At 38.4% G+C, this 17,216-nt stretch overlaps 1 protein-coding gene across 1 annotated transcript in view; it reads left to right on the top strand.

The window, feature by feature from the left end:
• Positions 1–17,216, top strand: part of SLCO5A1 (solute carrier organic anion transporter family member 5A1) — a 132,664-nt gene that overhangs the window by 75,301 nt on the left and 40,147 nt on the right. The gene's annotated exons all lie outside the window — the stretch shown is intronic.

Raw genomic sequence — 17,216 nt, forward strand, 5'->3', positions numbered from 1 at the left:
ATAATAAATTGAGGGGGAGACGAACCATGAGAGACTATGGACTCTGAGAAACAAACTGAGGGTTCTAGAGGGGAGGGGAGGCGGGGGGATGGGTGAGCCTGGTGATGGGTATTAAAGAGGGCACGTTCTGCATGGAGCACTGGGTATTATATGCAAACAATGAAACATGGAACACTACATCAAAAACTAATGATGTTTTGTATGGTAACTAACATAACATAATAAAATTAAATTAAAAAAAATAAAACTCACTATGACCATAAAAAAAAATTGGGTGTTTAGAAATGTGGGAACACTAATTCTCAGATATTGGGGGAATTTTCAGTGTATTATATTGTAATATTTTGGATATATCTTTAGTGGTTTCAAAGATGGTCAAATGACTGTATCTGCCTAAGTCTTAACTATTAATAAAATATTATTTAAATAGTAAAGTGGAGATTTATGATAACTTTTCTGATGACGCTGACTCCCACTTCATCCTCCACATCCACATTCAAGCTTAGTAGCTTGAATTATCTGAAAATTAACAAGCAAAGTTATATTATTATAGAAAGAGAAGTTGACTTGAAATATTTGGGTAATTACTTTGTTCTCTTCTTTCGCTTTGCACATGAAAAGACATACATTTGGGTTGTGGGTCCACGATCGCAAATATTTTTATAAAGAGTATACTGATTTGGATCATTGTAATGGTCACCCCAAAATATGTTTTTCTCTGTTTGTGTTTCAGAAATATATGTTTTCCTTGTATTAAGGTAAAATTTACAGATTACTTAACAGTTTGTCAGAAAATCTGAATGACACATTTCTAGTTTAATTCTTACACTAACCCTTTGTTTGAGTGACAATTCTTGGTCAGGGAAACCGAGAGTTGTCTTGTAGCTAGATCTTAAGCCACACATCTGATAAATGTAGAGTAGTCTCAAGCATTTCCCTAACTAAGTTTCAGTATTAGTAAGTGTTACTGGCAAGAAGAGTCATAGTCAAATAAATTTGGGACTTGCTGAGTTCAAGTATTACAGAGTTGTTTTCTATATGACTCTTCACAACCCTTACTATGCCAATGTGCATTGTGAAACTCCCAGACACAGGCTCAAGGTACTGTCTTTCCCAAATTGATTTGACCATGAAATCCAACTTTTGAATGGCATCTCTCCCATGAGCAGTTTTTTTCGGGATACACATTGAGAAACACTGCTATTCTCTCCTATGTGCCCCTGTTCCAGCCAGAGTAGGGAGCGGAGCTGTCTGGATCATCCCATTCCCCTCCAGATGTGCCATGTTAACCAACCAGCAGTTGCTGGGGCAGTGGTACTATACAGTGCTAGGTAGGAATTGATGCATATTGAATCATATTGACCAAGGCCATCATTTAATTATTGGTAGAGGCAGAGGCTAGACATAAGACTCCTTGTGGAAAAATAGAGTAAAGGGTTCAGCTGGACCTGGGGTGTTTGCCTGCAGAGTCGTCACTGAATATGGCCCCTTGGCGAAGGAGGGTGCAGGATTAAATAAAACTAGCTCACGGAATTTGTTCATCCCATGTTCCAACATCAGGATTAAAAAAGCAACATCACACAGTGCCAATTCCGTTCTGGTTTTGTCACTGGTAGGTTTTTTTTTTTTAAACATTGTCAATGCAATTTATACTATGTTTGATAGTCTCCTGTGTTCTGATCAAATGCTTTTTTACTCCTGGCTCATACCTTTTCCTTTCTTTTCAGATAGATAACAAATAATAATGGTCAAAGATACTCAGATTAAAGTAGAAGGTTGACTGTCATATTACAGTAAGATGAACAAGGATGATAATCTCTTTTAAAGCTCACCTTGATTTTTGAATTTTTATTAATTGAATCCTTGTTACCCTCTGAGCAGAGATTTGTATTTTTAAAGGATTTATTTAGTTTAATTGAGTCTTTTTTTCCTTTCTATGCATGTAAGTGACATGTAGAATTAAGAAATGTATCTGAACAAGAATTTTAATATAGTTTTTTTTTTTTTTAAAGATTTCTTTATTTAAGAGAGAGAGAGCGCAAGCAGGGGAGGGGCAGAGGGAGAGGGAGACAGTCAGACTGCCTGCTGACGCTGGCTGGATCCCAGGACCCTGAGATCATGACCTGAGCCGAAATCAAGAGTCAGACACTTAACTGACTGAGCCACCCAAGCACCCCAGGATTTTAACATAGTTTTAATTTCTCATCTGACGAAATTTTTGAGTTAAAGTTCTTTTTATTTTAATTTAAAAGGATTATTTCAATAAATACTTTGACCCTCCATAGCCATTTGCTTGTATTGTGTTATATGGTAGGGATGAAGCTCCATACATGTATCAGAACACAGGCCTTTGCTCACTTTCTCTCCCATAGCCCTTGAGCACCGGCTCTCATAGAGCTGTACCCTGTGTGTGTATGACCAGGGTGTGTGTGCGTGTGTGTGCGTGTGTGTGTGTGTGTGTGTGAGAGACTCAAACCAGAACCATAAGTTGTTTACAGATCTGGCTGTGTTTGTATTTATGCAACCATGAATCCAAGTTCACGTTACACCCTTCCCATTTGTGGTCTTTCTGCTAACCCATTTAGGGTCACATTTGTTGACTGAAATGAACTATTTGGAGGTTGATGTTTTGGAAAAGGCTGAACTGATGGCAAGAGCCCTGAAGGAGGAGGCAGAACAGCCTTGAATCCTGCCACTGCTGGTTACTAGCTGTGTGACTTTTGGCAAGTCATTTTACTTCCTCTACTTGAGCTAAAACTGAAGCTTACCTGTGTCATGAGGACAAGAGCTCCTCTGTCTCTATGTTCAGTGTTGTTGTGAGGATCCGATGAAGTAGTGAGTAGCGATTTGTTCTGAATCTTCCCGAGGTTCAAATGGGCACAGCAATATAAATTGAAAAACACAACTTAATCATATATTATAGGAAAGGGAATTATTATTGATGATGTTGATGGTAGCGTCTTACATTTGAAGTCATGCTGCTTGAACAGGTCTGGGAATGAAATCTCTGTAATAATAATGATGATAATAAAACAGCTGCTGACTTTACTGAGTGTTTACTAAGTAGAAGACACTATCTAAGCTTCTTCATATGGACAACATTACTTAATCCATGTAACCAATGGCTATGTAGTGGGTGTTCTTGATTACGCCCATTTTCCAGATGAGGAAACAAAGGTCTAGGGAGTTTTTAACAACTTGCTTACAGACATGCAAATAGTTAGATCCAGGAGACTAGTATCTTGGAGTATATAAAGATCCATATGTAATTTTTATTGAAATACTGTAATAGGTCTATGCTATTTTATCATTTCCAGGCAGTTTAAATTTTTTTTTTAACTATTTTAGAGAAACAGTATTCTGTCTAAGATTCAACTTCCACCCTGTCTAGGGCAGCCTTTGCCACTGAGCCATGGTCAAGAACATTCATTTTCAGAGCACCAGCATCTTTCAGCATCACCTTTGTTTCCTGGGGTCCTGCCCTTGTGTGTGCAGAATTATAAGGGATTAGACTGTAGTTTGTCTTTACAAGAGAAATGGCCTTGGAGAACTCTGTTTTGCTTTTCATTGGAGAATAATCAAAATACTTATTTCTTTGGTAAGGGGATTAGGTTGGGGTGTGATTTTTTTTTTAATGACTATCATTTTTATTGTTTTCTAATTAACCAAATATTTGCCATCTGTCTTCAGCTACTGATTTGGGGGTTGTTTTTAATGAGATTCAAAGCAGTGCCACTGAACTCAGACTGCAGCCTCTGGGAGTCACTGCATGCTTGGAAGTCAGAGAGACATGCACATGCTTTGATTAGCTTCATTCTTCTGCTTTTCTATACCAGTTCTTTAATTTTATAAGAATAGTTTTTAAAAATATATTTTTGTACTAATTTTATAAATGTGTACGTAGATTTTTAACATTAACATTAAACTTTTAAGTGCAAATGGACCATATTAAGTATGGCTACACTTGGCGTCACTGCCCATTTCCAAGGTCAGACAGTGACCTTGGACTCCACAAGATGTGGGCAGGCACTGAACATGATATGCTCAGGGAGAGGAGAGGAAGGTCCTTAAAAACCAACATCCTGCAGCCGCTGCTAGCATCTTCTCCCTTCTATACTTTTAAACAATCTTGAGATAAATAGAGGCTATTAGGACCTAAGAGTGACAATTATAGGCTCTTTGTCTTTTGGGCAGAAAGGTATTTATTATACTAAATTACATGTGTTTTTCTTCGGTGCTAATTGGAACTGTTGTAGAAGGTTATAGCGGACATTAAGTCAAGACACTCAGATTCTTTTTATTTGTTGATTAGCTAGTTAATTTAAGGCATGTTTGAGTGCCTACCATGTGGCAGGTTCTAAGCCAGTGCACTGATGGTGATGGTTAAACAGGGTTTAATTGCTCAAGAAGGCTCAGAGGCCCCAGAGTGACAACACTACACATAAGCACTCTATGACAATAGCACTGAAGTGAGAATGTACTTCCCAGTCACAGACCATCTCTGAAGGGCATGGCAGGACCCATGTCCTCTCTTATATCTGGCACCATTGACATGTACTTGGAACACCCAGGAAGCAGAGCCCAAAATGGAGTCTCAGTGGGTGTTACAAAGTATTTTTTTTAAGATTTTATTTATTTATTCATGAGAGAGAGAGAGAGAGGCAGAGGGAGAAGGAGGCTCCCAAGGAGCAGGGAGCCCGATGTGGGACTCGATCCCAGGATGCTGGGATCATGACCTGAGCCAAAGATAGACGCTTAACCATCTGAGCCACCCAGGTGCCCACAAAGTATTTTTATAATACTTTTTATATTTTAAAATATATTTTTAAAGATTTTATTTATCTGAGAGAGAGAGAGCAAGAGAGAGAGCGAGAGCATGAGCAGGGAGAGGGGCAGAGGGAGAATCAGGCTCCATGCTGAGCAGGGAGCCTGATGTGGGACTCGATCCCAGGACCCTGAGATCATGACCTGAGCCAAAGGCAGTTGCTTAACCAACTGAGCCACCCAGGCACCCTATTTAAAAATATTTTTAATATTTTTTATTTTCTGTATTTTGCTGGCCACATGGGTTCCTGCTCTGTAACCAGCCTCAACATCAGAACTCTCCAGGTGATCTTAGGGAGACCAGGTACAAATCTTCATGCTCACTTTCATCACTAAACAATGCTAAAAGTTGGTACAAATCATCCCCAAACTCCTCAGATCAGGTTGCAGATCAATATATTAATCCATGTGTTTCACACCTTGGCTAGGAGTCAGTGCCACGTACATGTGCTCTCTTAACTTGGCTCAGGATGATCTCAGGCCTGCAAAGTTACCCCCAGAGCTACCCCAGGACTACGTTAGGGCATGAGGTGAGCAGCGTGTTGGCCCTCACGCCGCTAATCCATTGTGTGACTGTAGGTTCATCAGTCTTTCTTTCTAGAGAATAGTTTTTCTAATCTAGAAAACAATAATTTGGTCTGGAAGGAACTCTATGATTTCTTCCTTTTCTAAAATCTTAGATTAAATCATTTTTTTCTAAAGCCACATGCCCGAAATGAACTTATTCTTACATTCCCCATAGAGTTGTATTATTTTCTTATAAGAGGATTAGTTATTACCCAATTCATTTCTGTGGTATTTTTGGTAATGTTGCATCACCACCAACTTTGGCCATGTCTAGCATCAACATGATCTGTTTTTCTTTCTGTGGGTGACCTGATGTAATCCACAGACAGACCTCTCTTTGGATCCCAGATCCAAAAGATTAACTAAATGCGTAATTTTAGCCAAGTCACTTTACCACTCTGTTTATCATTTGTAAAATGTGAGTGATCATATCCCAGGGCTACAGAAAAAAAGTGAAATGAGATAATTCTACTTTAAAGCATTTGGTATCTGGTAGATGCTCAATAAAAATTAGTTTTCTTCCTTTACATGTTGTGAAACAGTGTTAAATTTAAATTCCTGTTAAACAGCTTTGTTAGGTTTTCTGATTTAAAACAAACTTTGTATTAATTTAATTTAGAGTGGTAACTCAAGGGTGTTTTGTTCAATTCCACCTGTTAGAAGAAGTAACACATTCAAATGAAATTATAAGGAGGGACTTCTTTAGTCTTGATCATAAGAGTAAAATAGCATAAACTTTCTGGAGCAGGGAGACAGCGAGAAGGTGCCGGGAGGGATGTTCATATCACAATGCATCATGGACCCCTGTCCCTCTCTCTCTGAATCTCTCTCTCTCTCAGTTGCTCTAAATCAATTCACCAAGTGATCAGCCTCCTGTTTGGCCAGTTCTCCAAATGCCCAGTATTTCTTTTGATTCTTTCCTTTATTTACCAATTTTCAGAGTAAAAATTTATATTCTAGCAAATCTGTAGAGTTACCAATAAATTTAAAGATATATTACAATGAACTCGTGGCTACTTATGTTTGATGTGTTTTAATCCTTAGTAGTCATTATTCTGTTTGATGCTGTGTCTGGTCACTGGGAGCCCTTTCAAGTTAGCACCTGTATCCTCTGGCACAGCCTCAGTAGTCTTTGGTTTCTCGCATGACAGAAGATGACTCACTTATCTTATATTTCCTGCCCTAGACTTAGGATCAGTCATTTCTGCAAGCAGCTGTGGTTCCTTTTAGAGGAAAAGGGTATTTGGAGATCACCATCCAGACAGTAGGGTCGCCTCATTGCTATAAGCTTGTCATTGATGCTAGGGCTTTTTTTTTTTTTTTTTACATAAAAAGAGAAAAACAGATCATGAGGTTATACTGATATTTTTGCTTCAAACTTAAGATTGCAGGTTATTGATTAACTTCTTTGTTATTATATTGTATCTCTTTGCTCTAATTCTGCAAATCTTTTTTCCTAATGACTTAAAATAATTTATCCAAGTGTTTATGTATGAGTGTGTGTATTATAGTTTCCAACCAAGTATCAGTATTATTGCCAACCATGAAATATGAAATTCAGTTTTAGACTTCTTTGTGGTTCTTTTGTCCACAGGCTGTGCAAAAAATACTGTGACCTGAAGTTATCTGAAATGATTCTTTTCTGGTTATGCCAGCAACCTGATAAACTGTGGAGTTTATTTGCTTTAATTTGTTTTCAGTTTTTAGGGATTATTTTATTTTTATATTTTTAAGTTAATTTAAAAATTATGTAATGCATCAAAGAGGCCTTGCTTCCATCCAGTTCTCTCTATAGGTAGCATTTTATTAGTTTATCCCTCTTATTTCTTTTTGAATAGGTAAGTAAATATGTGAGGGCATCTGGGTGGCTCAGTCGGTTAAGCATCTGACTTGGGCTCCGGTTGTGAGGTTGTGATCTCGGGACTGTGGAGTTGAGCCCCGTGTCTGGCTCCACGCCCAGCGGAAGTCTGTCTCCCTCTCCTTCTGCCCCTTTCCCCGCTCCTGCTGTGTCTCCCTCTCTTTCAGATAAATAAATAAAATCTTTAAAAATGAATGAATGAATGAGTGAATGAATGTAGTATGTATGCAATATATGTAATATACACGTCAGTGTGTTATATTGGTATCTCTCCCCTTTCTCCCCCCGGGGTAAGTACACTGTACTATAGCAATCTCAGAGACCTTGCTCATTTCTTTTATAGCCACACAGCACGCTACTGTCTGGAAGGACATGGGGTTTTTTCCCTTCTTTTGCTATAATGACACGTATCGTATCCGTATAAATAATTTCATACTAATAACCCATTTGTCTAATATACTTATTTTCTTTTTAACTATTTAATTTAATTGTCCATCTTTCAATTAGCCTTTATCCTGGCAGAGAAGCCAATTCCAGGCAGGGGAGGGAAACAGAGAGCTCGTGAATATGCTTGTCAGTCCGTACCCCCCCTTCCCCCAACAAGCCTTAGCATCTTCCCTCAGATTGCTGTAATGATCAAAAGAGGGAATCTTGCTGAAGGTTCTTTGAAAAATCCATGTAGCTTTTGGGAATCCAAATGAAATTGGGCGTCTTTCCTTCAGTATGAGTCTGTGCTCTGTTCGGCTTCCACTGTTAGCTAGGCGCAGTGATACAAAGGGGCCTTCCGATGTACTGTAGGCTGCTCTTGCTGTATAGTACTGCAGCAGAGGGCCCATCTCTCCAGTTTGCAGTGGATAAAACAGGGGTAGAGGCCAGTTTTTGTGAGCTGTACACCCAACTGTCCATAATACAAGTCCATAATCTATAGATTGAGCTGGTCCTCAGAGAAGCTGCTTACATTTTAGAATTTTTATTGTACAAATTCTCTCTCCTCCAACTTTTTATGCATTGGGTAAAACATATGGTATGGTAGTTAAGAGGATCAGTTTTGGAAGGAGACAGATCTTGTTGAAATTCTTGCTCATCCTTTTTATCCATCCATCCATCCATCCGTTCATCCATTCATCCGTCCATGCACAGATATTTATAAAGCTTCTGCTACGGGCCTGGCACTGTGCAAGGTGTAGAAAAGTCATGATGAGAACACAGAGGGATCCTACCCTCAAGGACCTTGCAGTTTAGTGACCCTGTAAGGCTGCTCATGTCCCTGGACGAGTTCATTAAGTTCTGTGAGTGTTAGAGATTATGAGGATTAAGTGAGGGAATGTAGACTGTGTGCTTGGTGCAGTGTTTGGGAAGTAGCCATTAGGGATAACTCCAATACCCACCTTATGAGATACTCTCAGGAAGGGGCATCTAAGGCAGAAGAGTGAAGGCAGAACTTAGGGCAGGTGGAAACATTGATAGCAGAGGTTATGTGGGGGAAATGGATTCAAAGAGTGAAAAAAGAGATACAAAGTGTGGCTAACAGATGTGGGGGGGAAATGAAAGAGAAAGCAAGAGATTTGATAGTAATGTGATTGAGGGATTATTTTATCTGAACTGAGGGAGGCTTAGAGATGCAATATAAGTTATAAAGTACAATTGCTTTCCAAGTGTAACACATGAAACATGAAACTGATTTCAGCTGAATCAATGTTGAGCTAGGGGTAAATCTTGATATCTCTGATTTATTCTCCATTTATTGTTCAACCTCAAATAGTCTATTTTTCACAATTCTTAGTGGGGAAAAAGACATTTTAAGTATTTTAATTTCATATATTTGAGCACGGTGCAGTGAAATGTCAGACGACCAAATCTTTGAATTAAATGAGATGTTTATTTCACTTATCTTTGATGATTACTAGTCCTTATGTCTGGGATTTGTTTCCCATGCACACTCACATGTGTGTGTGTACACAGAGAAAAATGAGGACAGACATCACTTATAAAGGCTTTTCTGGGCTCAGAGGACATTCAGTCCAGTTTTCTCCACATTTCTATATCTACATTCATCTCCCCTTGATCGCTGATGTTCAGAATGGCACAGTGGCCCCTTGAGAGCCTTAGCCGTCAAAAATAATATATTTCGTTCACAGAGCAGGATTTATTTATGTATAAAAGTTGAGAAAGATTAGGGAGCTTTTGAAAAGGACTGAAAACCCAGAGGAAAGAGTGAAATGTCTGGAGCAGATGTAAGAGCCTTTCTGCTCCTATGCCCAGTAGATATGATGAATGAATGACTGTAAATATTAATTTCTCTGGCCCTCAGCCCTCTCTTTAAATGAAAGACTGAATTAGACAACCTTTCTTCAAAGGTCAACTAGCAAACATCCCACCATCTCTCTGCATCTACCCCCTCTTGCCAATCCTGCAAAATCCTCTGATTTTTGTGAGCAGCTTCTTTTTCTAGACATTCAAGTTAGTCAATGTCTACTGTTTTGCTTTGGTATATGTAAGATGTATTTCCTGGCAGTTAAAATCATACATATATTATATATATATATGTATTTTTTTTTTCTCTTTCTTTTTGTCTTTGTTGTGTGTGATTGAACTGAAGTTGAATTGCTACGCTTTTTGTTTTTTTTTTTTGGAAGGACTATCAAGGAGTAAGGTAGCTTGGTGATTAATTATTCTCCTTTTGAGAACTCAGGAACTTTTTACCAGGCATGATCCCATTTTTGCAGGTCCATACCCTGCTGAAGTGAGGTCATCCCCAAATGCTTTATAGTGGGCCAATATGTCATAAGAGAAAGGATGTGGATTTTGGAGTCAGAGGGTCTGGGTTCAAGATCTGCCTCTGCCACTTATTAGCTGTGTAACTTTGCGTGAGTTAACTAATTTCTTTGGCCTCAGTTTTACTAGTTGTGAAATGATGTAATCATACCCATTTTATAGGGCTGTTGAAGTTTTAAAAAGTTTAAAAATTACTTATTAAATAAAAGGTACAGCCTAAGGAATACAGTTAATGATACTGTAATGGGACAGATGGTAGCCACACTTGTGGTGAACACAGCATGATGTATAAACTTGCCAATTCACTACGCTGGTATGCTTAAAACTAATGTCACATTATGTGTCAACTATACTCAAGTAAAATTTTAAAAAAATACTTATGTGTAAAGAACAACATAGATATTAATGAGAATGACCTTGGCTTTCCTCTCTCCTCATTAAATATTCCATCCTCTATAATAGGACAGGAGAATCAGGACTATTATGGGAAGAGATGAGGAAGAGAGAGCACAGAGTATAATATTATCCCAGTTTTATAGATAGATCAGTAGAGGTAGAAGCTCTAACTGAAGGATTCTTGGCCCCACAGGTAGTGACATCCTGGGGCTAGAGACGAACTGTTCTGACTCCCAGCTCATGCCACCGTCTCTCATTTACTCAGAGATGCTTTATGTCCTAAAAATCACATCCAGAGTCAAAGAAGATCTTAGCCCTTGAGCATGGCCAGGATATGGTCATTACCACATAGGCAAGGAAATACCTTACTCTTTTCAACTAAACAGTAAAACAGGGGCTTAAACATTATTAGAAGTTGAAGTAACGTCTTTTTGTAACCTGAACCGTCTCATGATGGACCACAGAAAATTTGCTTTGCTGTCAGGCTCAACTTCCCCTTGTGGTGTTTTCATTGGTTAGAAGGTAAAACGTGGGGGGCGCCTGGGTGGCTCAGTCATTAAGCGTCTGCCTTCGGCTCAGGTCATGATTCCAGGTCCTGGGATCGAGTCCCACATCAGGCTCCCTGCTCAGCGGGAAGCCTGCTTCTCCCTCTCCCACTCCCACTGCTTGTATTCCCTCTCTCGCTGTGTCTCTCTCTGTCAAATAAATAAATAAAATCTTAAAAAAAAAAAAGAAGGTAAAACGTGGGTTTATTTGGGTTTGTTACCAATAGTTGATGTTTTCAAGTCATTGTATTAAACATTTTTTATATCTCTATTTACAATGAAGATGAGTGTAATTTGTGTTGGCGTATTGACGAAAGTGGATATTTAGAAACATTATAGGTGCATACTTCTCTTACCTATGCAAGGAAAAATTTGTGTATCATTGTTTTATATTGAGTAGTTCAATATTGTTTTGTAACATCTTCCTTCAACTTGTTTGAAATATATTCTATGTAAATACACCTCTTGTGGAAATGCAATTGAGCTTGGTGGAATTATCCAGTAATGAAGTAGAGTAGGACAGTTATATAAATAAATATCCAAAAATTTTTCAATAGAACATCTGTATTCATGACATTACAAGTTCTTCTTTGTTCCTATTGCAGCCTTGCTCTCCGAAATAGTTACTCATGTAATCAATGTGTTGGTAGTTATAGTTACAAGATTTTACACACACACACACATACACACTATATATATATATATATATGTACAAATTGACAGTTTGGTTTTATATATATATATTTGTGTGTATGTGTGTATGTGTGAATATATATATGTCAATTTATACGAAAACTTTTGCTTATTTGAACAGAGTCATCAGCTTTAACTTTGCTAAGCAAAACATTCTATATGTTAATTGAAGATTTTTAGGCAGAATGTTTGAAATGTTTAAGAAATACAACTTTACAAGTTTTCCCAAGTACCATAGAAGCATCAGGTGCATTTTCAGTGCTGACAACTAGTAATAGATAAATCTTGTTTGTCTTTAGATCAGATTCCCAAGAATCTCAGAAAAAGGTGCCAGTAGAAATTTTGTGTTCAGATAAAATATCTGCCCTGGGGAGGATTTTGCTTTATGGTATGTGCTCCCAGCCTGTCTTAGGATCATGACCTAGGGAGAATAATAGTCCATTCCCTGAATTCACTGAGTAGTTTTTGAGTGCCTACCATTTAGCAAACTACTCTGATGGGCATTATGATGCATATGAAGATGAATAAAAGAGGAAATAATATAAGTAATAGAGGAAATAGAAGAAATAGTGTGCAGTGGTTTTGTATTATAGAGACCTTTGAGTCTCTGGTAGAGGAATTTTTAGAGCAACAGGTAATTAGAAAATATGGGAACTAATTTTTAAAAATATTTTATTTATTTGTCAGAGAGAGAGAGAGAGCACAAGCAGGGGGAGTGGCAGGCAGAGGGAGAAGCGGGCTCCCCGCTGAGCAAGGAGCCTGATGTGGGACTTGATCCCAGGACCCTGGGATCATGACCTGAGCTGAAGGCAGACGCTTAACAACTGAGCCACCCAGGCGCCCAAAACTTTGTAATTTAAACGTGTATTTATGGGAGTGTTAGCCTCATATAAATTTAGAAAAGGCATTGGATTTAGAATCAAACAAGCTTAGGCCTTGCTTCAGCATTAACAAGTCATGTATCTTCTCTTCTCTCTCTTTTTCTCTCTCTTTTGTGATCTATAAAATGAGGGAGTTGAAGAGATGATCCCTGAGCGCCTGTATTAAGTTAGGATTAAACTTTTCAGAGAATATCAGAGAGCCAAAATAAGAAGTTTAAGCAAAATAGATTTTTATTTCACTCTCACACAAAAAAATCTGGACATAGGCAGCTCAGGATTGGTATAGTGACTGCAGTCACCAAGACCATTTCCAATTTCTGCTCCATCTGGATTCTTGTCCTCCTGGTCCAAAGGAGAGATCTAGCTATCAACTCTACATTCATAACAGCAGGGTGGTAGGAGAGGGGAGGAAAGGCATGGATGGATATACTACTTTTGTTTACCTAACAGTGGCCAGACCTTATCACATGCCCACATCCAGTTGCAAGGGAGTCTGGGAAATGTAGTCTGTATTCCAGACAGCCATAAGCCATGCTATTACTTTATTTTATTTTTTCTTGTTTGGTTCTTTTATTATTATGAAATGACCTTCTGTATTCTTTATAATATTTGCTCTGAAATATAGTTTGGTATTAACATAAAAAGATTAATATTCCTCAACTTTCTTCTTCTTTTTTTTTTTTTTAATTTTATTATGTTATGTTAGTCACCATACAATACATCATTAGTTTTTGATGTGGTGATCCACGATCCATTGTTTTCGTATAACACCCAGTGCTCCATGCAGTATGTGCCCTCCTTAATACCCATCACCGGGCTAACCAATCCCCCCTTCCCCCTCCCCTCTAAAACCCTGGTTGTTTCTCAGAGTCCATAGTCTCTCATGGTTCATCTCTCCCTCCAATTCCGCCCCCACCTCAGTTTTTCCTTCCTTCTCCTAGTGTCCTCCATGCTATTCCTTATGTTCCACAAATAAGTGAAACCATATATGATAATTGACTTTCTCTGCTTGACTTATTTCACTTAGCATAATCTCCTCCAGTCCCATCCATGTTGATGTAAAAGTTGGGTATTCATCTTTTCTGATGGCTGAGTAATATTCCACTGTATATATGGACCACATCTTCTTTATCCATTCATCTGTTGAAGGGCATCTCGGCTCTTTCCACAGTTTGTCTATTGTGGACATTGCTGCTATGAACATTGGGGTGCATATGGCCCTTCTTTTCACTACATCTGTGTCTTTGGGTTAAATACCCAGTAGTGCAATTGCTGGGTCATGGGGTAGCTCTATTTTTAAATTTTTGAGGAACCTCCACACTGTTTTCCAATGTGGCTGTACCAATTTGCATTCCCACTGACAGTGTAAGAGGGTTCCCCTTTCTCCACAACCTCTCCAACATTTGTTGTTTCTTTCCCTGTCCATTTTTGCCATTCTAACTGGTGTAAGGTGGTATCTCAGTGTGGTTTTGATTTGGATTTCCCTGATGGCTAATGATGATGAACATTTTTTCATGTGTCTGTTAGCCATTTGTATGTCTTCTTCAGAGAAGTGTCTTTTCATATCTTCTGCCCACTTTTTGACTTGATGATTTGTTTTTTTGGGTGTTGAGTTTGAGAAGTTCTTTATAGATCTTGGATACCAGCCCTTTATCTGTAGTGTCATTTGCAAATATCTTCTCCCATTCTGTGGGTTGCCTCTTTGTTTTGTTGACTGTTTCCTTTGCTGTGCAGAAGCTTTTTATCTTGATGAAGTCCCAAAAGTTCATTTTTGCTTTTGTTTCACTAGCTTTTGGAGATGTATCTTGAAAGAAGTTGCTGGGGCCAATGTCAAAAAGGTTACTGCCTTTGTTCTCCTCTAGGATTTTGATGGATTCCTGTCTCACATTGAGGTCTTTCATCCACTTTGAGTTTATCTTTGTGTATGGTGTTAGAGAATGGTCGAGTTTCATTCTTCTGCATGTGGCTGTCCAATTTTCCCAGCACGATTTATTGAAGAGACTGACTTTTTTTCCATTGCGTGTTTTTTCCTGCTTTGTCAAAGATTATTTGACCATAGAGTTGAGGGTCCATATCTGGGTTCTCTATTCTGTTCCATTGGTCTATATGTCTGTTTTTGTGCCAGTACCATGCTGTCTTGGTGATCACAGCTTTGTAATATAGCTTGAAATCGGACAACGTGATGCCCCCAGCTTTGTTTTTCTTTTTCAACATTTCCTTGGTGATTCAGGGTCTTTTCTGATTCCATAGAAATTTTAGGATTGTCTGTTCCAGCACTTTGAAAAATGTCATTGGAATTTTGATTGGGATGGCATTGAAGGTATAGATTGCTCTGGGTAGCATAGACATTTTAACAATGTTTATTCTTCTGATCCATGAGCATGGAATGTTTTTCCATCTTTCTGTGTCTTCCTCAATTTCTTTCATGAGTGTTTTGTAGTTCCTAGAGTATAGATCCTTTACCTCTTTGGTTAGGTTTATTCCGAGGTATCTTACGGTTTTTGGTGCTATTGTAAATGGAATCGTTTCTCTAATTTCTCTTTCTACAGTTGCGTTGTTAGTGTATAAGAAAGCAACTGATTTCTGTGCATTGATTTTGTATCCTGCCACATTACTGAATTGCTGGATGAGTTCTAGTAATTTGGGGGTGGAATCTTTTGGGTTTTCCACATAAAGTATCATGTCATCTGTGAAAAGAGAGAGTTTGACTTCTTCTTTGCCAATTTGAATATCTTTTATTTCTTTTTCTTGTCTGATTGCTGTTGCTAGGACTTCTAGTACTATGTTGAACAATAGTGGCGAGAGTGGGCATCCTTGACATGTTCCTGATCTTAAGGGAAAGGCTCTCAGCTTTTCCCCATTGAGGATGATATTCGCTGTGGGTTTTTCATAGATGGATTTTATGAACTTGAGGAATGTTCCCTCTATCCCTATACTCTGAAGAGGAAAGGATGTTGTATTTTGTCAAATGCTTTTTCTGCATCAATTGAGAGGACCATATGGTTCTTCTCCCTCCTCTTATTAATGTGTTCTATCACATTGATTGATTTGTGAATGTTGAACCACCCTTGCATCCCGGGGATAAATCCCACTTGGTCATGGTGGATGATCCTTTTAATGTATTGTTGGATCCTATTAGCTAGGATTTTGGAATCCATATTCATCAGGGATATCAGTCTGAAATTCTCCTTTTTGCTGGGGTCTTTGCCTGGTTTGGGGATTAAGGTAATGCTGGCCTCATAGAATGAGTTTGGAAGTTTTCCTTCTGTTTCTATTTTTTGAAACAACTTCAGTAGAATAGGTATTATTTCTCCTTTGAATGTTTGGTAGAATTCCCCAGGGAATCCATCAGGCCCTGGACTCTTGTTTTTTGGGAGGTTTTTTGATCACTGCTTCAATCTAGTTACTGGTTATTGGCCTATTCAGGTTGTCAATTTCTTCCTGTTTCAGTCTTGACAGCTTATAGGTTTCCTGGAAGGCCTCCATTTCATCCAGGTTGCTCAGTTTATTGGCATATAGTTGTTGATAATAATTTCTAATAATTGTTTCTATTTCCTTGGTGTTAGTCGTGATCTCTCCCCTTTCATTCATAATTTTATTAATTTGGGTCCTTTCTCTTTTCTTTTGGATACGTCTGGCCAGTGGTTTATTGATCTTATTAATTCTTTCAAAGAACCAACTTCTAGTTTCATTGATCTGATCTACTGTGTTTCTGGTTTCTAATTCATTGATCTCTGCTTTAATTTTAATTATTTCTCTTCTAATGCGTGGCTTAAGCATCATTTGTTGCTTTTTCTCTAGTTCTTTAAGGTGTAGAGTTAGTTGGTGAATTCGGGATTTTTCTATTTTTTTGAGTGAGGCTTGGATGGCTATGTATTTCCCCCTTAGGACCGCCTTTGCAGTATCCCATAGGTTTTGGACCAATGTGTTTTCATTCTCATTGATTTCCGTGAATTGTTTAAGTTCTTCTTTGATTTCCTGGTTGACCCAAACATTCTTGAGCAGAGTGGTCTTTAGCTTCCAAGTGTTTGAATTTCTGCCAAATTTTTTCTTGTGATTGAGTTCCAGTTTTAGAGCATTGTGGTCTGAGAATATGCAGGAAATAATCTCAATCTTTTGGTATCGGTTGAGACCTGATTTGTGACCCAGTATATGGTCTATTCTGGAGAAAGTTCCATGTGCGCTCGAGAAGAATGAGTATTCTGTTGTTTTAGGGTGGAATGTTCTGTAAATATCTATGAGGTCCATCTGGTCCAATGTATCATTCAAAGCTCTTGTTTCCTTGTTGATTTTCTGCTTAGATGATCTGTCCATTGCTGAGAGTGGAGTATTGAGGTCTCCTACAATTAACGTATTGCTATCAATGTGACTCTTTATTTTGGTTAATAGTTGGCTTATGTAGATGGCTGCTCCCATGTTGGGGGCATAGATATTTACAATTGTTAGATCTTCTTGTTGGATAGACCCTTTAAGAATGCTATAGTGTCCTTCTGTGTCTCTTATTACAGACTTTAGTTTAAAATCTAATTTGTCTGATACAAGAATTGCTACCCCAGCTTTCTTTTGAGGTCCGCTGGCATGGAAGATGGGTCTCCATCCCTTCACTTTCAGTCTGGATGTATCTTTGGGTTCAAAATGAGTCTCTTGTAGACAGCATATGGATGGGTCCTGTCTTTT

Source organism: Mirounga angustirostris, unplaced genomic scaffold, assembly GCF_029215605.1.
Source record: "Mirounga angustirostris isolate CCGP_5_RB_7025 unplaced genomic scaffold, mMirAng1.0.hap1 SCAF_4, whole genome shotgun sequence".
NCBI lineage: Eukaryota > Metazoa > Chordata > Mammalia > Carnivora > Phocidae > Mirounga > Mirounga angustirostris.